Below are 27,907 nucleotides of genomic sequence, written 5' to 3' on the forward strand. Positions count from 1 at the left end.
GATCTTTCTCAAGGACTTTGGATTGGACTGTGCAACATGAGAGACACTGGCACAGGACCACTCAGCATGGTGCACCCACATCAGAAAGGGTGCTGTGCTCTTCGAGCAAAGCAGAATTTGAGACAGCACAAAGTAAGTGTAGGAATGCACAAATTTGGGATATCTACCCCAAATATTCACAGGGACTATCTGTGCCCAACCAGTGGTAGAGCATTCAGAACTCCTACTGATCTGATCAGACACAGCTGGACACATTGAAATTTCACTTTATCATGGTAATCTCATTTTGGTCCTCTTCTAAGACAAGGATAACAACCAACCAAGCCCCAAAGCAAAACCTTACCTCAGAATATACATATATATACACACATACACACACGGTTTCAGGGCCAGAAGGCATCACACCCTTGAGAACCAGTGCCTTATTAGAAATTAACAAAAGGTGTGGGCCTTCCTACAGAACAATAGGAGATCAGTCAGAAGGCTGTTATAAATTTCTAGGGGAGAGGCAAGGGTATAGGCTATAAGGAGAGAAAAGGGGAGCATTCTGGAGATATTATAAAAATAGAGCTGATGAGATTTGGAAATGGAGGTTGGGGAAGAGGGAAAAACCATAGCTGATGATGAATCTGTGGTTGTAAGTGGCTGGAAGAAAGGGAATGACATCAACTTCCTTTCTAGCATCACATGCTTGATAATCTCTTCCCTTCTTCCTTTAACCTAAACTTCTCAGGAAAGGAACTATTATCAATCACTTATAACTCAGTGTCAATTTGAGTGTTATCTATTCTAGAAAAACTCTATCTGTAACAGTGAAGTGTAAAAAATATACACATGCATATATGTATAGATATAGATATATTCTAGAAATATGAGGGCTTGAGAAAATTTTGGAGGATATGGCCAAGAACATTTAGAAGTAATTTGGGTGTCTTTCCTCAATTGGAAAAAATGACCCTTTTTTCCTTAATAATTTCTTGTTTCTTTCTCTGAGGCTCTAGACTTTTAAATATACCACATATGATCATTTTATTAGCAAATAGAATTCTACTAAATATATTGTTATGTTTCCAAACTAATAAATTCAATTCAAAACACACACCTGTATTAAGCACCTCATAAAGCAAAGTGCTAAGTTACTTAAAATTTTAATCCTCCCTCCCACACACCAGGGAAGGGAGGTTGAGAGCTTTGAATTTTACAAAACAAATCTCTATATTGTCTCATGTTAAGGAATTCCAGGCACAGAATAGGTGCTGGGTAAAAGTTTGTTAACCCATTATTGAATATTCTCCCTACACACCTATTTCTCTCACTACCTATCATTCCACAATTCTGAATATACATACATGTAAATACTATACATATACAATATACATGTGTGTATATATATATATACACATGCAGATTTGTGTATATCTCTATATGTATATGTAGACAGACACATATATATGTATATGTGTTTTGTATCCATGATATTACCTGACAATAGTAACAGAAAACCTCTATAAATAAAAACCAGACAACTTAGTATAAATTTGGACTAAATAGCAAAGGAACCTAGAAAAATCCTGGCATAGGAAGCTTTTCAGTGTTCTTATCATCAGAATTTAATTTATAATTTGGGGAAACTCTGAAAAGAGATGCCAGTTGTAAAGAATATCTCTATGAAATATCAGCCCAAGATTTCACTGAATTGTACAGCTGAGAAGAACCTCAGCCATCACTTTGTCCAAATTTCTGAGATCCCGACAAGTTGTAAGTTGCCCAAGGTACACATATCCCTAGCTCCAGGGGTTCCAAGTCTCTTACTAAGTTTTCTTTCTCTGGCAGGACCACCATGCCTCTTAATACTCATCATATGATGCAGCTTAAAGTTCCTGTTCAAAAGAGGTCAGAAGCTGCCCAGGGAAATCGAATCCCCATTATGTTTAGTAATAGTTCTCCCACAACCATTTACATTGGAATTAATCTTTTATTAAGAGAGGAGATGTGTGCCAAAGCACCTGGGGGCCTTTCAGTCATTTATACAAGTGTCCTGGGATTCTCTAAGTTCTCTCTGGACAGCTCCTATGAAAAGCAATCTTTTTTTAACATCTCCTTTGAAGCCTGAAATAGTAAACAGAATATACTTTTTCTCCTTTGGCAGGGAATGAGCATTGAATTTAGATCCCAAATCTTGTTAGGGACTGTTTGATAAACCTCATTCCTATATTTTAAAATTAAAAACTCCCACCCTTATAAGGCTTTTACCAAATCAACAGGCATTTATTAAGTACCTATGATATGCCACACTATTAAACAAATTTCATTCTTTTATTTCTTAAATTGAGTTGATAGTGGAGAGATACTTACTAGTTGTGTGATACTGGGTAACTCACAATCTCTGTCCACCTCAGTTTTCTTAACTGCAAGATGGGGATAGTAACAACACCTACCTGCCAGAAATGCAGTGAGAATTAAATAAGATATCAGTATAGAACTTAGGACAGTGCATGGCACATAGCTGACTCTTAGTAAATGCTTATTTCTTCCTTCCCTCCCTTAAAAAAGATGCATATTAATAAGAAGTCATTAACCACCTACTATGTGCCAGGCATAGGGCTAGGTCTTGTTGATAACCCCTACCACCCCTCCAGTTTTTTTTTTTATTAAAGAAATAGTTTCTAGTCTCAAAGAACTTACATTCTGGAAGTCAGAACATTATGAATTTCCAGAAAAGTTTTCTTTTTTTACTTTGATTTATTAAACTAAAAAAAGGAAAACTTGAAGTTGAATTTGTTTTCTTATCTTTTCAAATCAAGATACAGGACTGAGCTGTCTTGGAGATATAGAATAGATAGTAGAGGTCTCATAAATTCCTGAAGTGGGCCTGATCTGCTCTGAAAAAATCCAATTCATTTATTTGTGGATCAGATATTGATCAGACACCTACTAGTTTTAAAGGCCAGGAGAGGATACCAAGAAGTCCAATACATAGTGCTGCTTCCAAGGAGCTGATGATCTAGGAGGAGATGTAAGGGTTATACACAAGAAGTTAAAAAAAACAAAACTTAGATGTTTCCAGTTTATTGCTAAATGATGGAGGAGTCATAGGGACAGAAAGCATGATTAGCGCATATGGAAGAAGAGATTCCTTGGGGTTGGGGTGGTGAGGGAAGACTTCATAGCGGAAGTAGAATTTAAGCATAACCTTGAAGGATGAATGACTTAGGTCTCCCTCTTCCTAACTTCCCTATTACTATGGGGGATACCACTATTTTCCCAGTCACCCAGGGTTACAATTTAGGAGACCTCCTTAACTTTCCCTGATGTCTCGCCTCATTCCACCATAAACAATCTCTTATCAACACCTGCCATTTCTACCTTCATAACATCTCTCTTATATGATGTTATGATTGGTCTCCCTTTCTTCATCCCCATCTCTCCCACTCTCTGGTCTAACCTCCACTTAATTGTCAAATTGATTTTCTTAAAATTTAAGTATGAACATGTCACCCTGCTCCTGATTCAATTAGTTCCCTATGACCCTAAGAGCAAATATAAAATCCTCTATCTTTTAAGGTCCTTTATAATGTGGCCTCTTCCTACACATTTGGGCTTATACCTTACTCCCTATCACTGTACTCTAACCCAGTGACCCTGGCCTCCTCATTCACAAAATATTTGGAGTATTCTCATTGTTTTTCAGTCATGTCTGATTCTTCATGACTCATTTGTTTGTTTGTTTGTTTTGTTTTTGGTAAAGATACTGGAGTGGTTTTCCATTTCCTTCTCTAGTTTATTTTACAAATGAGAAAACTGAGGCAAACAGGGTTAAGTGATTTGTCTAGGCTCACACAGCTAGTGTCTCAGGTCAAATTTGAACTCAGGCCCTCCTGACTCCAGGGCTAACGCTCTATCCACTAAGTCACCTAGCTGTCCATTTTCTCATTGGCTGTCATATTCTTGAAATGTTCTCCCTCTTTATCTCCATCTCCTGCCTTCTCTAGCTCCCTCAAGTTCCAGCTAAAATCCTCTTTTCCCCAATCCTCACCCTTTAATGGAAATGCCTTTCCTCGGCTAGTCTCCAATTTATTCTGCATATACATTTTGCTTTTTCATAGTTGTCTACATGTTATCTTCCCAACCTAATTGTCAGATCTTTGAGAGCAGTCTGTTTTTACCTTTTTTTGTATCTTCAGTATTTATCAGAGTGCCTGGCACACAATAGGTGCTTAATAAGTGCTTAACGGAGTGACTGATAGGTAAGGAAAAAAGAGAGGACACTATAAGTGAAGGGTGAAAATTACATGTTAAAAGTTCAGGGTATAGATTTGTTTAACTGGAACAGAGTTCATGAAATTTAGACTTTAGACTTACTATGAAATCTAGAATAGACCTAAGCTACTAGATCTAGCTTCATGACTATACATTGTGAAGTTATTCTTTAAAAAATGACCTGGATAGTATTAGACATATGAAAAAACAAACAACATCCCAACTGATATGGGAGCCATAACCAAGTCAGCTATTTCTGTACATTCAAGCCTACAATTGGTTGAGTAAAAATAAAAATTGATACAAAGCTAGAAGAAACCTACAATGACAATAGAACAGCAGAAAGAGAATTAAAGACAACCGTACCTTTAATAAAGGATGTCACAAATTCCTATTTGGGATAAGATACAGGTTAAGAATCTCTTCCTAATATTCTCTTTGATGCTTTCTTTCTCCCAACACCCACCTTTGACAAATTCCATGGTCAATTATAAAAATTTTATTTTGCCTAAAAGGGAAAAATATTAAAGAGACTGAACATTCACAGGGTGTACAAATATAACCATCTATGTTTTGTAATTAACTTTGCCTGTTGGAATTCCAATTATGTTAGGTATTTGTTTTGAAGGGGACTAGTATTTATTTTTCATCAAGACCAATTCTTATATGTTCTTATTGCTGGAAAATTTGTGAGCTTAAAGAACTAAGCAAAGCCATTTTAATCCCAAATGATATTCCTAAAAGGGAAATTTTCTCTTGTTTATTTTTTTCTCCCCTCCCCCTGGTCTTCTCTCTTTCCTTCTTTCTTTCTGACTCTCCTTCATTGTTTTGGTGTTAGATATGGTTGGATTGGTCAATTGGGTAGGAAAATTATGCCAGCAAAGGAAAAAGAGGAAGGCTACAGTGGCTAAACAGAGACCTCTACAATGACTTCAAATTTTAAAAGGACATCTACAAAAGATGGGAGAAAAGATACTTAAGAAAGAATGCAAGTGAATAGCAAAATCTTGTAAAAGTAGTGTCAAGGCTATGATCAGAATGAGTTGAGGGCTGCTAAAAATGCTGAGTTTCAGATTACGTTCAAAGGTTGAAGAACAAGGAAAGAATAGACTTGGTCCCTAGGGACTGATGATCTAATATTAACAGATAGCAGAACTAACCTCCTCAAATCCTGTTTTATTTCAATTTTATCTTTCAAAATGAAAGGTTTCTAAATTGGAAATGGTAGAACAAATGGGGTTAGGAAGGAATTAGTGGATTGCAAGCTTAATATGAATCTACATTATGATTGACAGCAGAAAAAGACAATGTAATCATATATTAATAGGGGCATAGCATGGGATACATTACCCAATTTGTATATGGAGGACTGTGTCCAATTGAATATGTGTGCTTGTATGGCACTGAGGAAGAATATTAGCAGGCCTAAGTACATCAAGAAAAGATTGATGGGGAATAGTAGAAGATTTGAAACTAAATCTTAAGATAAGTTGAATTTACAGTGTTTAGACAGAGAAGAAACATAGGACAAACATTATCATTATCAGGCTTATTCTACTTGGCCCTGGGGGGTGTTGCTAGGAACAATGGCTAAAAGTATTTTTAAAGTTACAGAAATATTTGTCTAGGTTCAATGTAAGGAGGAGCTTCTAACATTTAGAGCTTCCTAAAAGTGGAACTGACTTTTTATTTTTTTGCAGATAGTGAGGGGTTCTTCATAGGTTGAATAATCATGTGTCAGGATGGCAAGTAAGGGGAATAAAGTATCTGGTAGGGGTGGGACTAGATGATTTCTGGAGTCCCTTTGCAAACTCAGATTCTGTGTTCTTATAAAACTTTTTAAAGAGATAGAAGACAGTTTTAAATTAGTTTGATTTTCTAGTTCCAAACGAATCATGTCCTGTTGAAAGACCTTACAAATATTATTTCAGACTAACTGAATAATCTGTAAGAAATCATGGAAAAGGCTGCTGAAGCTGAGAAGGGAGAGGTGTCAGAAAACTAAAAATGAGAAAACAGTATGATTTTCCAAGAGGGAAGAAATTAGATTGTGGGATTTATAGAAGAGCTTGACATTAATTCCTAACATGAATATTCAACAAATTGCTAAACAGATGATTACTCAACCCTATGAAAACAAAGTGGTGATCATTAGGAGCTACTGCGGGTTCAGTTAGAACAAATTATGCCAAACTAATTTCATTAACTTTTTTTTTTTCATATAGTTAGCTCAACAACAAATCACCTCTCATTGCTAAAACCCAGCCTAAGCATGGAGAGTTTTATTAGGCTGCTCACTTGGTGATAAATCCTTTGGCTATGGTTACCATGAAAAAGAGAGGAAAACATAATGACCATAGTCTTATGCAACCTTCATCTGCTTCTGGAGTGTCAGAGATAAATGAGAGTATAGAGGCTGCTAAGAATAATGTAGTTTTAAGACAATAATAAACATTAACTTAGCTGTTGATTCTCTAAATGTGAGATGCTTGTCCAATGATGAATGACTAGGAACTGAATCATATCAATATTGACATTGTTGCTAAAAATGTAAACAGATAACAAAAGGAAACTGCTGCTAAAGGGAAGGATAGTTCATAGGATCTCTATGAACAGAGACAAATAAAAGTACAGGTGGAAATGGATTTCTCATTTGTCCAAAGACAATAAGAAATACAATTTCATAGGTAACTTTGTTGTCGGGTATTTTTTTCAGTGCTTCAGATATGTATTTTCAAAAAAGACCACAATGAAAATGACAGCTGTTTATGTGCCAGTATAATTCATAGTAGATGAAAAGTTAGAGAATTTCTACAAATAACTTGACAAGAACCTCCCAATTAATTCAATAGGCACTTCAATACTCAATAACTTCGTTGCAAAGATGAGGGTGGTAAAACATGTTGGAAGCTTGTGGTTTAAGGATTAAGGAATGAGAGAGGCAGAAATCATAGACCATGCAGAAGTTTCGCAACTATACATTATGAACATTTTTTTTTGTGAAAAGAACTGGAAAGTATTATGCATGTTAAATACCAAATAGCATCACAGAATTAAATTAACTACATTTTTATGGTTAGGGAATGTTTCAGTATTGATGAGCAAGTCATAACTGAGTCAGTTTTTTCTGTACAGCCAGACCAACAACTTGCTAGAGCAAAGAAAAATTAATGCAAAGCTATAAGAAAAAATAAAAATGAGGAATAGATACATATGATTTAAGCAATTTCACCTCACCTATTAAATAAGTTATTGTCGGTGAAATGAGTGACAGATGGAATAGTTGATACAGTTCTAACCTTGAAGTCAGAAAGATCTAGGTTTAAGTTCTATCTCTTACACAGATTAGTTGTTTGACTCCAGGCAAGTCTCTCGGTGCTCCAACAATTATCTAAGACTGCAGGTTGTACAGCAATTTTTAATTTTGGTGACATTGTCACCAGCAGTTTTTTGTGTCAGGACATCACAGGTACAATTTTCCTGACCTCCAACATGGTTCTCTATGAACTCCTCCACAGTGTCCCAAACATCTTCCTGAATCAAAGGTCAATCTTTTTAATACCAATATTCTTATGGTGAAGTTATATAAAAGAGATCTAGGATGAGAACTTAAAGAAAGCATGGGGTCTAATAAGTGGTTTTTGCTGTTGTTTGTTTTGGATAGAGGTGAATTGAGTCTCTTTGTAGGGGAGAGAGTAAGAACCAGCCTGTAGGGGGAGACTGAAGATTAGATAAGGGAGGTAGGGGATAATTGTAGAGAAATCTACTAGAGAAGATGGGAGGGAATAAAATCTAGGGTCCTTATAGAAGTTGGCCTTGATGAGAAAGGCCATCTCCTTATTAGAGACTATAGTAAAAAAAAAAAACAGAAATTAGAAGATGATGCTAGATATAAAGAAGTGGGGGAGACAGGTTTTATCAAGGTAGAAAGCCAATGGATTCTGTGCATAGGTCCAAGCTATCCACCCTACTAGGATCTCTATCAAGAGAATTGAAACTGTTAAAGATCTGTACCTTCTGACTGAAAGAACCAAAAGCTACAACACTCAGCCAACATCATGAATCGGAAAAAGCAGATGAAAAGTGAAAAAACCATAGAATCTTTCTATGGGGATAAGGACCAAAACACAAACACCAAAGAGGTTAGAGCTGAGACTGTACTTCCATCTGAAACCTCAGATGGGACTATGAATTTCTCGCAAGCACAACTAGATTACCTGGAACGTCTGAAGAAGGATATAAAAGAAAAACTGGCCAATGATTTTAAAACTATAAAAAAAGAATTCACTGATGAGAACATCACCCTGAAAAAGAAAATTGAAGAAATGGAAAAGGAAGTTCAAAAATTAACTGGAGAGAATAATTCCCTAAAAGGAAGAGCTAATCAAATGGAAAAGGAAACCCAAAACCTAATTGGGAAAATTGATCAGATGGAAAAGGAAACCCAAAACCTAAGTGGGAAAATTGGTCGAATGGAAAAAGAAGTACAAAAATTAAATGGAGAAAATAGCTCCTTAAAGGGAAAAATTGGTCAGATGGAAAAGGAGATGGAAAAGCTAACTGAAGAAAACACTACGATGAAGATTAGAATTGGGCAAGTAGAAACTAATGACTCAATGAGGCAACAAGAATCAGTCAAACAAAATCTAAAGAATGAAAAGATACAAGAAAATGTAAAATATTTAATTGGAAAAACAACTGACCTGGAAAACAGATCCAGGAGAGAAAATCTAAGAATTATTGGCCTGCCAGAAACCCATGATGAAGAAAAGAGTCTGGACAATATCTTCCAGGAAATCATCAAGGAAAACTATCCAGAAGTACTAGACTCAGAGGGCAAAATAGTCATCGAAAGAATCCACCGTTCCCCTCCCGAAAGGGATCCCAAACTCAAAACCCCAAGAAATATAGTTGCCAAATTCCAGAGCTATCAAGTGAAGGAGAAAATACTACAAGCAGCCAGAAAGAAACAATTCAAATATCAAGGACACACAGTCAGGATCACACAGGACCTTGCAGCTTCTACATTAAAAGATCGAAAGAATTGGAACCCAATATTCCGTAAGGCAAAGGAGTTGGGACTTCAACCAAGGATCAACTACCCAGCAAAGTTCAGCATAATATTTCAGGCAAGGAGAAAGTCATTCAACGAAATAAGGGATTTCCAGAGCTTCCTGACCAAAACACCAGAACTCAATAGACAATTTGATCTTCAAATGCAGGTCTCCAGAGAATCATAAAAAGGTAAACAGAGGGGAAAAAAACAAAAACAAAAACTTGCTACTCAATTAGGGCAAACTGTTTACCTCCCTATAAGGGAAGATGATACCTGTTAATCTTGAGAACTGTGCAGCTATTATGATAAAAGGGATATATGTAGAGGGAACGGGCATAAAGTAAATGATGTCATGTCAAAAATATGATTTAAGTACGAGAAGGGAATGTAATAGGAGGTGTGGAAAGGGGGAAGCAGAAAATGGCAAATTATATCACAAGAAGAAGTACAAAACTATAGTAGAGAGAAGGAGGGGAGGGAGATGAGCATTGTTTGAGAGGTACTCTCATCTGATTTGTTCAAAGGAGGGAACAATAATCTTAAGTAGATAAGCCTAACTAGCTCTATAGGTAGTAGGAGGGGAAGGGGGAAGAAAGGGGAGGGTGGCTAAAAGGGAGGAAAGAAGCAATAAGAGTAAAGGGAACTAAAAGGGAGGGGGGGGTCAAAAGAAGGAGGGGAAGGCTGCAGGAGGAGGGGGAGAAAAGTGAATACTATTGAGGAGGGGAAGGGAGACGGGAGAGCTAAAAGCACAAATGGTGGGAAAGAGGTTGGAGGGAAATACACAGATTGTAATCATAACTGTGAATGTGAATGGAATGAACTCTCCCATAAAACGGAGACGGATAGCAGAATGGATTAAAAGCCATAATCCAACAATATGCTGCTTACAAGAAACACATTTGAAACGGGGGGATACACATAGGATAAAGGTCAAAGGATGGAGCAGAATATATTGTGCTTCAGCTCATGTAAGAAAGGCAGGAGTAGCAATCCTAATCTCAGACAAAGCAAAAGCAGAAATAGATCTAATCAAAAGGGATAAGGATGGAAACTATATCCTGCTAAAAGGCACCATAGACAATGAAGCAATATCATTACTAAACATGTATGCTCCAAGTGGTATAGCATCCAGATTCTTAGAGGAGAGGTTGGGGGAGTTGAAGGAAGAAATTGATAGCAAAACTATACTAGTGGGGCCCTCAACCTCCCCCTCTCTGAACTCGATAAATCCAACCTCAAAATAAACAAGAAAGAGGTTAAGGAGGTAAATAAAACTCTGGATAAGGTAGATATGATAGATCTTTGGAGAAAATTAAATGGGAATAGAAAGGAATATACTTTTTTCTCAGCGGTACATGGAACATTTACAAAAATTGACCATGTACTAGGACATAAAAATCTCACAATCCAGTGCAGAAAGGTAGAGATAATCAATGCATCCTTTTCAGATCATAATGCATTAAAAATTACATGTAATAAAAGGCCATGGAAAGAGAAAGCAAAAATCAATTGGAAACTAAATAATCTAATTCTAAAGAAGGGTTGGGTTAAAGAAGAAATCATAGAAACAATCAACAATTTCATTCGAGAGAATGACAATAGTGAGACAACATACCAAAACTTATGGGATACGGCAAAAGCAGTTATTAGGGGAAGTTTTATATCTCTGAATGCTTACATAAATAAAATAGAGAAAGAGGAGATCAATGACTTAGGCTTGCAGTTGAAAAAGCTAGAAAAAGAACAAATTGAAAATCCCCAAGTAAATACCAAATTAGAAATAATGAAAACCAAAGGAGAGATTAATAAAATTGAAATTAAGAAAACTATTGAATTAATAAATAAAACCAATAGTTGGTTTTATGAAAAAACTAATAAAATTGATAAACCTTTGGTCAATCTGATTAAAAAAAAGAAAGAAGAAAACCAAATTACTAATATTAAAAATGAAAGGGGTGAAATCACCTCCAATGAGGAGGAAATTAAAACAATAATTAGAAACTACTTTGCCCAACTTTATGCCCACAAATTTGATAATCTAAATGAGATGGATGAATATTTTAAAAAATACAAATTGCCCAGATTAACAGAAGAGGAAGTTGATTACTTAAACAACCCCATCTCAGAAAAAGAAATTGAACAAGCCATCAATGAACTCCCTAGGAAAAAATCTCCAGGGCCAGATGGATTCACAAGTGAATTCTATCAAACATTTAAAGAACAGTTAATTCCAATACTACATACACTATTCTTGAAAACTGGGGAAGAAGGAGTCCTCCCAAATTCTTTCTATGATACAAATATGGTTTTGATACCCAAACCAGGAAGAGACAAAACAGAGAAAGAAAATTATAGACCAATTTCCCTAATGAATATAGATGCAAAAATTTTAAATAAGATTCTAGCAAAACGAATACAGCATCTTATCACGAGATTAATACATTATGATCAGGTAGGATTCATACCAGGACTACAGGGCTGGTTCAATATTAGGAAAACTATTAGCATTATTGATCACATCAACAACAAAGCTAACAAAAACCACATGATTATATCAATAGATGCAGAAAAAGCTTTTGACAAAATACAACATCCATTCCTACTAGAAACATTGGAGAATGTAGGAATAAAGGGAACTTTCCATAAAATAATAAGCAGTATCTATCTAAAACCTTTAGCAAGCATTATATGCAATGAGGATAAGCTAGATGCATTCCCAATAAGATCAGGGGTGAAACAAGGTTGTTCATTATCACCACTATTATTTAATATGGTACTAGAAATGTTAGCTGTAGCAATTAGACAAGATAAAGATATCCAAGGAATTAAAATAGCCAAAGAAGAAACTAAGTTATCACTCTTTGCAGATGATATGATGATTTACCTAGAGAATCCCAGAGATTCAAGTAAAAAATTACTAGAATTAATAAACAACTTTGGCAAAGTTGCAGGGTACAAAATAAACCCACACAAATCTTCTGCATTCCTATATATTAGCAACAAAGTCCAACAGCAAGAGATAGAAAGAGAAATCCCATTTAAAGTTAGGGTAGACAGTATAAAATACTTAGGAGTCTACCTGCCAAAACAAACCCAGGGATTATATGAACGCAATTACAAGACACTTTTTGCACAAATAAAGTCAGACTTAAGTAAGTGGAAAAACATTAGTTGCTCATGGGTAGGCCGTGCTAATATAATAAAAATGACAATTCTACCCAAATTAATATACTTATTTAGTGCCATACCAATTAAACTATCAGACAATTACTTTCTAGAGCTGGACAAAATAATATCAAAATTCATTTGGAAAAACAAAAGGTCCAGAATATCAAAGGGACTAATGAAAAGAAATGCTTGGGAAGGTGGCCTAGCGCTACCAGACCTCAAACTGTACTATAAAGCAGCAATTATCAAAACCACTTGGTATTGGCTAAGAAACAGAGAGGTAGACAAGTGGAATAGACTTGGCACTCAAGATGCAGTAGGCAAGGAATATAGCAACCTTCTGTTTGATAAACCCAAGGACCCCAGCTTCTGGGATAAGAACTCATTGTTTGACAAAAATTGCTGGGAAAACTGGATAACAGTGTGGCGGAAATTAGGCATAGACCCATACCTGGCACCGTACACAAGAATAAAGTCCAAATGGGTACATGATTTAGGTATAAAGATTGATACCATGAATAAACTGGAGAAGCAAGGAATAGTGTATTTATCAGATCTATGGAGAAGGGAAGAATTCTTTACTAAAGGAGAGATAGAATGCATTATGAAATGCAAAATGGATAACTTTGATTACATTAAACTGAGAAGTTTTTGCACAACCAAACCCAATGCAACCAAAATCCGGAGGGATGTAGCAAATTGGGAAAGAATTTTTACAGCTAAGCTCGGGGATAAAGGCCTCATTTCTAGAATATATAGAGAACTGATCCAAATGTACAATCATACAAGTCATTCCCCAATTGATAAATGGTCAAAGGATATGAACAGGCAATTTTCAGAGGAAGAAATTAAAGCTATCTATAATCATATGAAAAAATGCTCTAAATCACTATTGGTTAGAGAGATGGAAATAAAAACAACTCTGAGGTACCACATCACACCTATAAGATTGGCAAACATGACAGAACAAGAAAATGATAAATGCTGGAGAGGATGTGGGAAAGTTGGAACACTAATTCATTGTTGGTGGAGCTGCGAGCGCATCCAACCATTCTGGAGAGCAATTTGGAACTATGCCCAAAGGGCTACAAAAATGTGCATACCCTTTGACCCAGCAATATCGCTACTAGGACTATATCCCCAAGAGATCATAAAAATGGGAAAGGGTCCCACATGTACAAAAATATTTATAGCAGCACTCTATGTAGTTGCCAAAAACTGGAAGTCAAGGGGATGTCCATCAATTGGGGAATGGCTGAATAAATTATGGTATATGAATGTAATGGAGTACTATTGTGCCATAAGAAATGATGAACAAGAAGACTTCAGAGAGGCCTGGAAAGACTTATATGACCTGATGCTGAGTGAAAAGAGCAGAACCAGGAGAACTTTATGCACAGCAACAACCACAGTGTGTGAGAGTTTTTTCTGGTAGACTTAGATTTTTGTAAGAACACAAGAACTTCTTACCAAAAAAAAAAAAAAAATCCCAATGGAGGATCTCAAGGCAAAATGCCTGCCACACTCAGAGAGAGAAATATGGAAGTCACTCACATATTGTAGCAGATCATGTTTGTGTATGTGTATGTGTTTGTGTATCATGTTCTGATTTGTTATACGATTTCTTTCATTTATCTTAGTCTGACTACATAGCATGACTATAGTGAAAATATACTCAATAGGAAAGTATATGTAGAATCTATACAGAATTGTATGCAGTCGTGGGGAGGGAGGGGGGGAGTGGGGGGTAGGTGGGGGAGATAAAATCACAATTGTATGGCAGTGACTGTTAAACATTACAAAATAAAAAAAAAAACAAAAAAAAACAAAAAAAAAAAGAGAATTGAAACTGCTGTTTTTATTTGAAGCAAACATTCATTGAATACTCAATCATAAAAGACATTGTTCTTTCATCAAATTAAAGAAACTAAGATTTAATCACTTTGGAAAATTAAAAACCAATTTTTCTTTAAAAATACAAACAAGAAGGAGATAAGATTTTTTTTTCTTCGTAATATTAGAGTCTTTCTAGTACCTATAGCACATCCTATATGTGTTACTCTTATTATATATCAGTCATTCAAGGTTCAGTCTGAGTTTAGAGAGATTCACCATCAGTTTTATTTTAGTATAATTTGTTATTTTCTTTTGGCCACTATATCTCTGAAAGACTCAGGGGTAAAGGAGTTGAGATACACACTGGTGAATGGAGTGTTAATACTTTTGCAAATCAGGAATCCTTGCAATAGTGAAGAATAAATAGTTTATCTTCAGTGTGTGTAGGTCATTCTCATAAGGATTTTATAGAGATAAGAATGTGGGCATATGGGTTGGTGGTTACTGATAGTTTTATGAGTTTTTTATGATAATGTTTGTATTATTTTTAGAATTATAAAAATCCAAGTTTCAAGTAGTGTATCTATTTGGGTAAACAAGTCTATAAAATGAACTCCTCATTTTGTCCTTGCAGATGGGCTTCCAAGTCACCTCCCATCCTCAACCACAATCATCTCCCTCCAATCCCCTTCCCCCCTGCCTTGAAAGTAAAAGGCTTTCCAAAGTCATTGTATGAAGAAAATCTGAGTCATTTTCATTTGGATGAGGTTGACAGATATAATGAGGTGTCTATCCAATTCCTTGCAAACACAAGGCAGTTATGATTCACTCTCACCAGGGACCAGCCCTCATTCTGTATTCAAAAATCTTGTCTCCATCCTAAATAGGAACCAAATTGACATAATTCACTTAGTGCTGCAATGCTAGCCCATTAACTTCAAATTTGTAATGAAATACTAAAAGCAAATGCTCATTGCCCTTGGAAATCCAGACTCTTCTGGCATTTGTGACCAAAGTGATAGCAATAGAGTTTGGATTTTTACCATGTAAAAGAACAGCTGTAATCCAGCCTAAGGTTTGATGCATATTGCTCTATTAATTTAACCATTGAAATTTATTATTATTGCACTTGGAGCATTTGTTACATTATTGCCTTTTACTGAACTTGGATTTGCCTACTTGCTCTGTACTCAAGGATGACATGTATTATTGATCCTTATAGAGACAGCTCCGATGGGATTATTTAGAAAGGTACAAATCCCAGCTATTTCTGGCATGGGGGTTTGAATTAGAATGTTTAGATTTTGTTATTGGCTATTGGGACTTGGGGGACCCTTATTGACTCCAGAGTTTATTGTCACTTAGTAGTTTGGATTTTTAAAGCTAGAGCTCCAGGGAGCTGATTTTTTTCTTCTTGTAGTAGCAGTGTCTGTAATTTGAGTAAACTGTCACCAGGTAGACAGAATGGTTATTTGAGATGTACCTTGTGGTACACATAGCCAGGTTTTCCTGAGGTATCATTAATTGCATCAGTGTTCTCCTACCAAATGATGACCTTTATAACAAACTATGAAAAACAGAATTTAGTAGAACATATCAAGGATTTTTAAACAGCAATATGAAATGAGTTTTTAGACCAGCATTCAACAATAAATGAGAAAGACTTGGAATGCCTTGCAAAAAGATAGATTTCTTCATATAGTGAAAGAATTTCCATGGATTGTGGAAAGTGACTAGATCAATTTTATATTCTTAGTTAAGATGACCATTATTTGGAGGCTGTCAGTTATCAAGATGGTAAGTTTCTAACAACAAAAATTATTACAAAACTGCTGTTTTATAGATTTTTGTGACAGCCCACGGGAAAATAGAATTATATATGAGAAATAGCTTCTAGTCATGTTAGTTTTAAAAAAATTGAAAAAGGCCCAATCATGAATACTAGACCACAAAAGATAGGCCAAGTACTTCTGAAGAATAAGCTACTTAATGTAAGGGGCATTAAGAATAAGAAGTATAGATATCTCACTCATGTCACATGATATTGCGTTCCTCTCTACATTTTCTCCTACCTTGAATTCTATGATATTACACTCATTTGGTTTTATTCCTAACTCTCTGATATTCCTTTTCTGTCTCTCTTTTTTGTTTCTCCTCCTCCTCCTGCTCCTTAACATCAACAATCCCCAGGACTCTATCCTTAATCCATATCTATTCTCTGTTATGTATGCTTTCTCCTTTGTCAATCTCATTCTCTCTCATGGCTTCAATGATCACATCTACGAGATGACCCTAGATCTATAGTGCCATTTCTGACCTTGCTCCAAGTGGTCCAGACACATTTCCAACTCTCTGTTGGATACTGGATATCCTTTAATGTCCTGCCAGAAGTTCAGTTTCAATACAGAGCACAATAACAGATCTAGCTAGAATAGTCCTCAAGGATCAAAGTCCAATAGCATTATCTGACAACCAAGGAAATAGCAGCCCAGCGGGGAAAATAGATTTGCCCTCAGTCACACATCAAGTTAATTCACTTAAACAAGTCATCAAACATTTGTTGAATACATACTATATATGAGTTACTGTCCTAGGCAGCCGGATACAAAGATGAAAAATAACATAGCCCTCAAGAAGCTAATGGTCTACTAGGGGATATATTATGCATGTACAAATAAACCTAATTCAAGGTAGAATTCAGTAGAGAAAAAGAGATCCAGACAATGTACTTTAAGAAAATTCAAGGAGAGAGGGAACACTCTAAACCGAGGTGATAAGGGAAGATTTTACTATAATTATAGCTGAATTTATATAGTGTTTTTCATCCATTATCTCATTTGACCCCTACAAATACTATGAGATAGAGCATAGGGGTTCATATTTTATAGATGAAGAAATAGACTGAGGAAGGCTAAGTGACCTAAAGGTCACAAGCAATATTTGAATACATTCTTTTTGACTCTAAGTCCAGAATTCTCTCCACTCTGCCACATCAGTGAGCATTGAAGAAAAAGAAGTATTTTAGTGATAGAAATGAGAAGGAGGTACATTTCTGGCATTGAGAGCCAATTTTGTTATTATGTAGGGAGGTGGCAGGAGGATACTAGGGAACTACTAGTATTTTGGTTAGGTTCAAGTCAGTTCAATGAGCATTTATTATTATACTCCAGGCATTATGCTAGATTTCAGGGGTAAAATCAAAATAATATCTGCCCTCAATCAACTTACATTAAACTTGAGGAAGAAACATGGACCCAGAAAATAAATACTGAATGAATAAAAGTAATTCATTTGTGAAGAGAGAGAGAGAGAGAGAGAGAGAGAGAGAGAGAGAGAGAGAGAGAGAGAGAGAGAGGAGAGAGCACTAGTATTTGAGAAATTCAGACCAAGTCCTCTTGTAAAAGAAGGGAACCTTGTACTGAGCCTTGAAGAATGCCAGGGATGACTAATGTCATGAATTTGCATGATTGGAGGGGGATAATGACCTGGACAGAAAGAGGAAAGTGAGGAAAAAGGATGAAAATAGTGGGATAGACAATAATTTCTATTTAGACATGTTGAGTTTGAGACATTTGGGAGATGTTTATGTGAAGAAGTCCAATCAGTTGGCAGTTGATGATATGGGACTGGAGTTCAGATGATAAATGAGGGCTAAATATATAAATACGGGGGTTATTTGCATAGAGATGATAATTGAACCCATGGGAACTAAGGAGAGAACTTCAAGAGCATGTCGAGAAAGAAGGCCCAGGAGAGAATATTTAGGTAAATGGCAGTGAGCAATTCTGCTCTTGCAGTCAGTGAGACCTTGGTTCAAATCCTGCTTCTCATACTTAATAGCTTTATGACCATACAAGAATCATATACTTTCCTCACCTATAAAATGAGTAGGATAATATCTGCAGTACCTAACTCATTGAAGGAAGCATGATATGATGGACAGAGAACTATCATTGGAGTCAAATGGAACTAAATACAACTAATCAACCCAGAAACATCTTGGTTGTGTGACATCCAAGAAATCATTTATCCCCTTAGTGTTACAGGCAATTATTTAAGACTATGATTCATTAAGCTTCTCCTGACCTGCACAGAGGGATTTCCCACACTTAGAGTTCTTCACACGAATGAAATCATAGCCCCTGACAAAAACAAATAACACAACAAAACCTGCCTGTCAAAGTTGTTCTTATATATTCAATGTGCTTTGAAAATTTTCTTTATTTATTTTAGGGTATTTTTATTTAGTTAAATATTTCCTAATTATGTGTAAAAGTGTATAACATTCAATTTTTTAAAAAACTGACTTAAAATTCTCTCCCTTCCACCCTCCTGCCTCCTTGAGAACTCAAGCAATTTAATAATGATGACACATAAAGTCATGAAAAACATATTTCTGTACTAGCCATATTGCAAAAGAAAACACAAACAAAAATATTAAACAAGAAAAATAAAGTTAAAAAAAGTATGCTTCCATCTACATTCAGAGTTGACCAGTTTTCTCTCTATAGGTAGATAGTATTTTTCATCATGAGTCTTTTGGAATTGTCTTGGGTCATTAAGTTAATCAGTGTGGTTAAGTCTTTCACAGTTGATCATCCTTAAAATATTTCTGTTACTATGTACAATGTTCTTCTGGTTTTGTTCATTTCACTTTGCATAAGTTATAAGTTTTCCCAAGTTTTTCTGAAGTCAATTGCTTATCATTTCTTACAGCACAATAATAATCCTATTTCACAACTTGTATAGCCTTTCTCCAATTGATAGGCATTCCCCAAAATTTCAATTTCTTTGCTACCACAGAAAGAGCTGCTATAAATATTTTTAGACAAATGGGTTTCCCTTCATCCCTTTTTAAATCTTTTTGGCATATAGACATAGTAGTGATATTGCTGGATCAAAAAGTATGTACAGTTTTATAGCTTTTTGAGAGTAGCTCCAAATTGTTCTCCAGAATGGTTGGACCACTTCACAACTCTACCAATAGTACAATAGTGCTCTGATTCCCTCCAGCATTTGTCATTTTCCTTTTTTTTTTTGTCATATTAGCCAAACTGGTAGGTGTGAGATAGTATCTCAGAGTTGCTTTATTTTACATTCTCTAATCAGTAGTGAGTTAAAGCATTATTTCTTGTGACTATTGATAGTTTAGAATTTTTTTCCTGAAAACTGTCTGTTTATATCCTTTGAGCATTTATTAATTGGGGAAGGACTCTTATTTGTATAAATTTTTCTCAGTTCCCCATATAGTTGATATGTGGGGCCTTTGTCAGAGAAATGTTCTTATAATTTTTCCCCAGTTTCCTGTTTTCCTTCTAATTTTTACTGAACTAGTTTTGTTTGTGAAAAACCTTTTCTTATTTCATGTAATTAAAATTTTCTATTTTACTTCCTCTAATTTCCTCCATCTCTTGTTTTCTTGTGTCATAAACTCTTCCCTTATCCACAGAAGTGACAGGTACATTTTTCCAAGCTCCTTAATGTACCTCTGATATCACTCTTTGTGTCTTAATCCTTTTGGTCCTATCTTAGTACACTGTGAGAAATATTGGGCTTCACTTAGTGTCTACCAAACTACTTACAGATATTGTTATTCAGTTGCTATCAATTGTGTCTGATTCTTTGTGACCCCATCTGGTGTTTTCTTGGCAAAGATACTGGAATGGTTTGTCATTTCCTTCTCCAGGTCATTTTATAGATGAGGAAATGGAGGCAAACAAGGTTAAATGACTTGCCTAGGGTCACACAGCTAGTAAATTTCTGAGGTCAGATTAGAACTCAAGAAGATAAGACTTCCTGACTTCAGGCCTAGTGCTCTATCCACTGAATCCCTTTGCTCCCCAGTTTTCCCAGGAAGCTTGGTCAAATGATGAGTTCTTTCCCCCAAAGCTTGGATTTTTGGCTTTATCAAACATTAAATTAATATGATCCTTTCCTACTGTGTGTATTGTGTACCTAACCTATTCCACTGATCCACCACTATTTCTTAGCCAATAATAGATTGTTTTGATGATTATTACTTTGCAATATAGCTTGAAATCTGAATCTGCTGGGCTGTCCACATTTTTTTTTTTGATTCCATTAATATTCTTTACCTTTTGTTTTTCTAGATGAAATTGTTAGTAATCTTTTCTAGCTCTATAAAATAATTCTTTGTTAGTTTGATTAGTAGGGCACTGAATAAATAAAGTCAATTTAAATAGAATTGTCATTTTTTATTATATTAGCTAAGCTTACGTATAACAACATTTTTGAAATGGTTTAAATCTGTATTTATGTGAAGAGCATTTTGTAATTGTGTTCATACAATCCCTGAGTTTATCTTGACAGGTTGAATCTAAAGTATTTCATATTGTATATACTTAATTTAAATGGAATTTCTCTTTCTGTCACTTCTTGATGAACTTTGCTGGTAGTATATAGAAATGCTGATTATTTATGTGGGTTTATTTTATATTCTACAGCTTGCTAAATTTGTTAATTGTTTCAACTAGATTTTTAGTAGATTCACTATGTTCACTAAGTATGCAATCATATAATCTGCAAGGAGTGGTAATGTTGTTTCCTCATTGCTTATTTTGACTCCTTCAGTTTCTTTTTATTTTCCTTGTCTTATTGCTAAAGCTAGCATTTCTAGCACAATACTGAATAACAGTAGTGATCATGGACATCTTTGATTCACACCAATATTACTGGGAGTGCTTCAAGTTTATACCTGTTACACATAAGGTTTGCCTTTAGCTTTATTTAGATAGACACTGTGTATCATTTTAAGAAATGCTCCATTTATTCCTATGTTTTCTATGTATTCTTGTGTTTCCTATTTCTAGTGTTTTTAATAGGAATAGATATTGTTTTTTGTCAAAGACTTTATCTACTGCTATTGATAAATTCATACAATTTTTATTGGTTTTGTTATTGATATGGCCAGTAATATTTAACCAACTCTACGTTCATGGTGTAATTCTTTCCTAATCATAGTGTATGATCATCGTGATATATTGCTGTAATCTCCTCGCTAGTATTATATTTTAAAAATTTGCGTCAAAATTCTTTAGGGAAATTGTTCTATAGTTTTCTTTCTCTTTTTTTTCCCTCTCCCTTTAAGTATCATTACTTATTTGTGACATAAAAGGATTTGGGTAGGATTCTGTGTTTGACTATTTTTTCAAATAGTTCATATAATATTGTGATTAATTGTTCCTTACATGTTCAGTACAATTCACTTGTAAATTCATTTCTACCTAGGAATTTTTTGGTAAGGCACTCATTGATCACTTACTCAATTTCTTTTTTTAAGGTAGGATTATTTAAGTATTCTATTTCCTCTTCTGTTAATCTGGACAGTTTACTTTGTGTAAATATTCATCCATTTTAATTAGACTGTCCATTTTACTGACATACAGTTAGGCAAAAGAACTACAAATAATTGCTTTAATTTCTTCTTCAGTTGTGGGTCATTCACACTTTGCATTTTTGATACTAGTAATTTTGCTTTCTTCTTTCTCTTTTTAATCAAATTACAAGTGATTTATCAATTTTACTTTTTATAAAACCACATTCTAGTTTTATTTGCTAGTCCAATGATTTATTATTAATTATTCTAATTATTTGACATAATATAATGTAACATGATAATAAATTATAATACAATTAATAGAATCTTCCCTTCTATTAATCTCTCCTCTTGATTTTCAAAATTTTTATTTTGCTATTTAATTGTATATTTTTATTTTCTTCTTTTCTAGTTGTAACTTCATGGGCAGTTCATTGATTTCTCCTTTTTCTCTTTTATTGATTCATGTATTTAGAGATACATATTTTCCCCTAAGTATTGTTTAGACTTCATCTCACAGATTTTGGAATGTTTTGTTATTTTTGTCTTTCTCTTTAATGAAATTATTGATTGTGTCCCTGATTTGTTCTTTGACCTGCTTTTTTTTTCTTTAGATTATTTTATTTCCTACTAACTTTTAATCCAAGCTTCCATAGCCTTTTACTGAATGTAACTTACATTTCATTATGATATGAGAAGAGAGCATTTAATATTTTTGCTTTTCTACATTTACTTGTAAGCTCATTATACCCTAATGCTTAATCAATCTTTTGTGAAAGTGCCACTAACAACTGTGAAAAAGATATATTTCTTTTTATTCCCAACCAGTTTTCTCCAGAGGTCCATCATATCTACTTTTTCTAAGATTCTGTTCATTTTCTTTATATATTCCTTATTTATTTCAGATTTATTTAGCTTTAGATGCATTTAACCATTAGATTTATTTATTTAGATATTGGATATTTATCTTTCTCTAGCTCTGAGAAAAGAAGTTGAGGTCCCTCAATAGTTAGATTTATGGGGTATTTCCTCCTATAATTCATTTAACTTTTCCTTTAACAATTCGGATGCCATATTATTTGGTGAATAAATATTTAGTATTACTTCATTCTCTATGATTCCTCTCAACAAGATACAGTTTTTCTCCTTGTGCTATTTTTGCTTTGTTTTTTTCTGAGATTGTAATTGCAACCTTTGCCTTTCTCCCATCAGCAGACGCATAATAGAGTGTGCACCACCCTCTTATTTTAATTCTGTGTGTTGGATTCTGGTTTCTAATTCATTCTGCTATTTGCTTCCATTTTACATCCCATTCATATCCACAGTATTGATCACTAACATTGCCTATCCTTCCACCTTATTTTCTTCTGTTTATCCTCTCTCTCTTTTACCTTATCTCTCCTTTACAATCTTTTTTTCTTTTAACCACTGCCTTCTTTTTTCAGCTGTCCCTTTTATGGCCCCCTCCACTTTCCCTGATTTCCTTTCACTTGCCAAAAAGACTATTTTATGGAGAATTCACACAGGGCAAGTGCTCACATGGTGGTCAGAAGAAGTGATACAAAGACACTCTCAAGGTCTCTCTTAAGAACTTTGGAATTGATTGGGTGACATGGAAGACACTGTTACAGGACTGCTGAGCATTGTGTACCCACATCAGAGAAGGCACTGTGCTTTATGAGCAAAGCACAATTGAAACAGCCCAAAGGAAATGCAGGATGCATAAATTTAGAGAATCTACCCCATATGTTCACACAGATTATTTATGCCCAACCTGTGGTAGAGCATTCTGAGCTGATCTGATGTGGTCTGATCAGCCATAGTTGGACACATTGAAACTCTGCTGTAGCATAGTGGTGTCATTTTGGTCCTCTTACCCGTGATAGATTTCTATTACCCTCCACCGTAAAAGTACTTCCTTTTCTCCCTTTTTTAGTGAGCTAGTTTTCCCCATTCTTCTGCTCCCTTCCTTCTCCCAGAGCATTTCCCCTTTTCACTATCTTATTTTTACAGCCCCCTAACATAATCAACTTACTCCTGCATCCTTTTTCTATACTTTTCATCAGAAATGCTTGAAAATCCTCTATTTTATTAAATATCCTTTTCCCCCCTTGAGTTTTGTGTGTGTGTGTTTTTAAACAAAGTCCTGAAAGTCTGACAATTCATTAAATATCCATTTTTTAGATTCAGGATTATGCTTAGCTTTGCTGGGTATGATATTTTCAGCCAGAATTCCAGGTTTTGCTCTTTGATATATATTGTTCCAAGACCTGTGGATGTTTTAGTATTGCCACTGCTAGGTCTTGTGTGATTCTAACTATGGCACCAAAATCATGCAAATTTTTTTTCTTTTTGCTTGTAATTTCAGATTTTGACTATAATATTCCTGTGGGTTTTCCTCACAGGATCTCTTTCAGGTGGTGATTGGAGGATTTTGTTCTATTTCTATTTTCCCTTCTTGTTCTTATACTTCAGGACAATTTTCTTTAATTATTTCTTGTATTATTGTATCATGTTTTTGATAGTTTTGATCATAGCTTTAAGGTACTCTGATTATCCTTATTTTCTCTTATTGATATGTTCTCCAGATCAGTTATTTTTTTCTTACAAAATATTTCACATTCTCTTCTATTTTTGCATTCTTTATATTTTGTTTTATTATTTCTTGGTCTCTTATAACTTCACTAGCTTCCCTCTGCCCAATTCTGATTTTCAAGGAGTCATTGTCTTCCTTAAGATTCTGGATTGCCTTTTCTAATTGGTTGACTTTTTTTTTCATCATCTTGTTTTTCTTGTATTTTTCTTTTTTTCTTTTTTAGTTTTTCCTCAATATCTCTCATTTGATTTTTAAAGCCCTTCTGTGAATTCTTTTTTGGCAGGTCACCATTTGACATTACTCTTTAGGGTAGGAGAGGGTTTCTTTGCTTCACTCTCCTCCTCTGAAGACAAACCCTGTTCTTCTCTATTCCCATAGTAACTCTCTATGCTTTGATTCTTTCTACTTTGCCTATACATATTTTTTTTTAGTAACAGTTTAATTTTTTAATCACCTCTAGTCCTGGTTTATGGGGCAGTGGCACCTCTGGCCTCACATTATCCTTTAGTTCTCCTCTCTGACCTTGAACCAAAACCAAGACCTCTCACCTTTGATAAGTGCCCACAGCCAGCAGAGTCCCCACTCCACTACTTCTGCACTCACTGGACATATATTGGTTCCTTCTCTCCCCCAGCTGTGTTGGCACAGGAGAGGAAGTGGGGAGGTAGAGGGAAGGGGGGAAAAGAAGGGAAAAAATCTAAGATATATGTAAGTAATTGCAGAACACTGAAAACAAATTATATATAATGTATATGTATACATATATATGTATACATATATACATATATATGTATACATATATATATATATATATATAAAGCTGAAGTGAAGATGCATTAAAATATTTAGGAGGAAATATCAGAGAAAAGCTAAGAGGTTGTATTCAAAGGCAGGAATTTCATAGTGAGGGATAATGGAAGCAAAGCAAAAATGGATGATGGTGAATCAAATACATGATCATCCTTGTCTATACCTGAGCTAGAGTGAAATTGGTCATGAGAGCTAAGCAGGTTAATGAACTGGAATGAAATCCCTGAGAAAGTAGGGAAAGTAATCTGGAGTAGTGGTTCTCAAACTTTTTGGTCTCAGGACTAATTTATACTTATTAAAATTATTAAAGAACCCAAAGAGCTTTTGTTTATGTGGGTGATATCTATCACTATTTATTACCTTTAGAAGTTTGAACTGATAAAATTTTAAAATATGTATTAATTCATTTGCAGTAACAATACTTATCACTTGTTAACATAACAAATGTTAAAAATAACTATATTTTCTAAAACAAAAACAATTAGAGAGAATTGTTTTACATATTTTACAAATCTCCTTTAGTGTCTGGCTTAATAGAAAATAACCAGATTCTCCTTTTTTCCATTCAATATTTTGATGTGGTTTTTTTAAGTATATGAAGAAAATCAGACCTCACATGGATATGTAGTTGGAAAAGGGAGGGGAGAGTATTTTAGTAGATAAATTATATCTTAGTATTTCTGAAAAAAATAGTTCTGACTTCATGGACCCCCTTTCAGGGGGTTCTCTCACCATACTTTGAAAACTGATTATCTGGACGAGCTTGAGAGATAACAATGTGATTGTGGGAAGGTCTTAGATTAGGTGATGAAAATGAATCATATCAACCTCTTGTTATAGAATGAGGGTCTAGCGAGTAAAGATTTTGAAGGAAAAATGTAGACTAGAAGTGATCATGAGGAGATACAGAAATTATTGAATATTCTCCCTGGGTTCAGTGCTTTAGGGATCACGAGAGAAGGGTACACCCAATACTGGAGGGGTTTGGCGATGATATAATGTCTTTGGGGAAAAGCCAGGTTTCCATTACTGTATGTAGATGCATCATTCTTCCTCTTTCTCTGTTCTGTCTGTTTTTTGGTCATTCTCTTCCTCATCTTACCCCTTAAATGTGGAAAGCATTTAAGTTTTAATCTTTGGCCTTTGTTTCTTGACTTCATTTATCACATCTAATGACTTTCATCTCTCTCTCTAGCTTGAACTTTCACCCAAGCTCTAGTTATGGAACTCCATTTGTGAGCAGGCTATTTCCACATGGATATTCCACTATCATTTTAGAGTAAACTTCTTCTCCAAAGTGTTTTCTTTTCATTCCCTTATTTCATTTAATGGTTCAGGGTTGAACCACTGAGAGTCATACTTGACTCCCCCCTTCCCCATATTGAACTAAGTCATTAGATTCTTTAAATACATACTTCAAAATGTTTCTCTCATTTGCCCCCTTCTCTTCCCAATACCACTGCTCTGTTTGAGACCCTTATCATCTCATAAATGGACTTCTGAAGCTCCTTGCTAATGGATTCCCCTACCTACAGTTTTTCTTCCCTTCAATTTATTCTGTAAACTGCTATCATATCAATCTTCCTAAAAGCATCAATTTTACCACTTGCTCTAGAATTCCACTGACTGTCCATTACCTACAGGATAAAGTCCAAATTCCATAGCATTGTTTTAAAAGCTTTCTACCCTAACTTCCTAATATGATTTCCTTCTGCTCTATAATACAAATACTCTGTTTTATCTGACCTGTTTCCTCACTGCCCTATTAACATGTGATCTTCATTTTTCATTGCAAAAAATTGGAGCTGGAGGGGACCTCAAAGATATTCTAATTGAAATCCTTCTTTTTACCGATGAAGAAACTGAGGCCCAGAGACATTAAACAATTTGACCAATTTATTAAGTAGTGAAGTTTGGACTCAACTAAGGACCTGAGATTCCAAGTTAAGTGTCTTAATTCTTCACTACACAATTAACTTCATATTTACTTTAAAATTAGGCAATATTCCTTGAAAAAGATGATGGGGGGAACATAATTAAAAATAAAAACAAACAAACAAACAAAAAATACCTGTGAGAGAGTTACATTTGGAGTCAGGAAGTCCTGAGTTCAAATGTGACCTCAAATATTCACTAGCTGTGTGACCCTGGGAAAGTCACTTAGTTTTTCTGTGCCTAAATCTCCTCATGTGTGAAATGAGAGTAATAACAACATCTACCATTCAGTATTTGGGGGAGAACAAAGTGAAATGATATTTGTAAACCACTTTGCAAACCTTAAAATGCTATATAAAATTTACCTTCCATTAATATCAAGAATATAGCAGGGTAACATATGCTTACCATAGTTGTTTGTCACTTGCATGGAGAATTCCCAGAACAGAAGCTGAATGGAAGAAGGATTAACATAGATGAGGAGGCCTTCCTGATGCTCTTGTGAGCAAAAGATATTGTGCTGACTGTATCAAACCCCAGATCACAGCAATGTTTCATTTTTTCATACTTAGTATCCAATTCAAAAGCATAAAATCACAGAACTTCCAAGTTGCGTGGCATTTCAGCATCTATCTAGTGCAACTCATACTTAAAACCATAATCCTTTCTACAATGTTATTTGTCCTTTGTTTTCAAAGAGTATCAGTGACATACCAGAATGATGACTTGTGTGTGAATTGGATTAAAGTGAGGCAGAGAGGACAAAGTCATCAGCCTCACTCTCTCTTCCTGAGTCACTGAAGTCCAGTGGCAAGACAAAAGTCAGGACAAGTGGCGATGGACCAGGATGCAGCAGATGACCTTGATATCTTTGATGTCTGAGTAGTGCTAAGTATGTCTCAGCTCCTGC

Source organism: Notamacropus eugenii, chromosome 1, assembly GCF_028372415.1.
Source record: "Notamacropus eugenii isolate mMacEug1 chromosome 1, mMacEug1.pri_v2, whole genome shotgun sequence".
Classification (NCBI taxonomy): Eukaryota; Metazoa; Chordata; class Mammalia; order Diprotodontia; family Macropodidae; genus Notamacropus; species Notamacropus eugenii.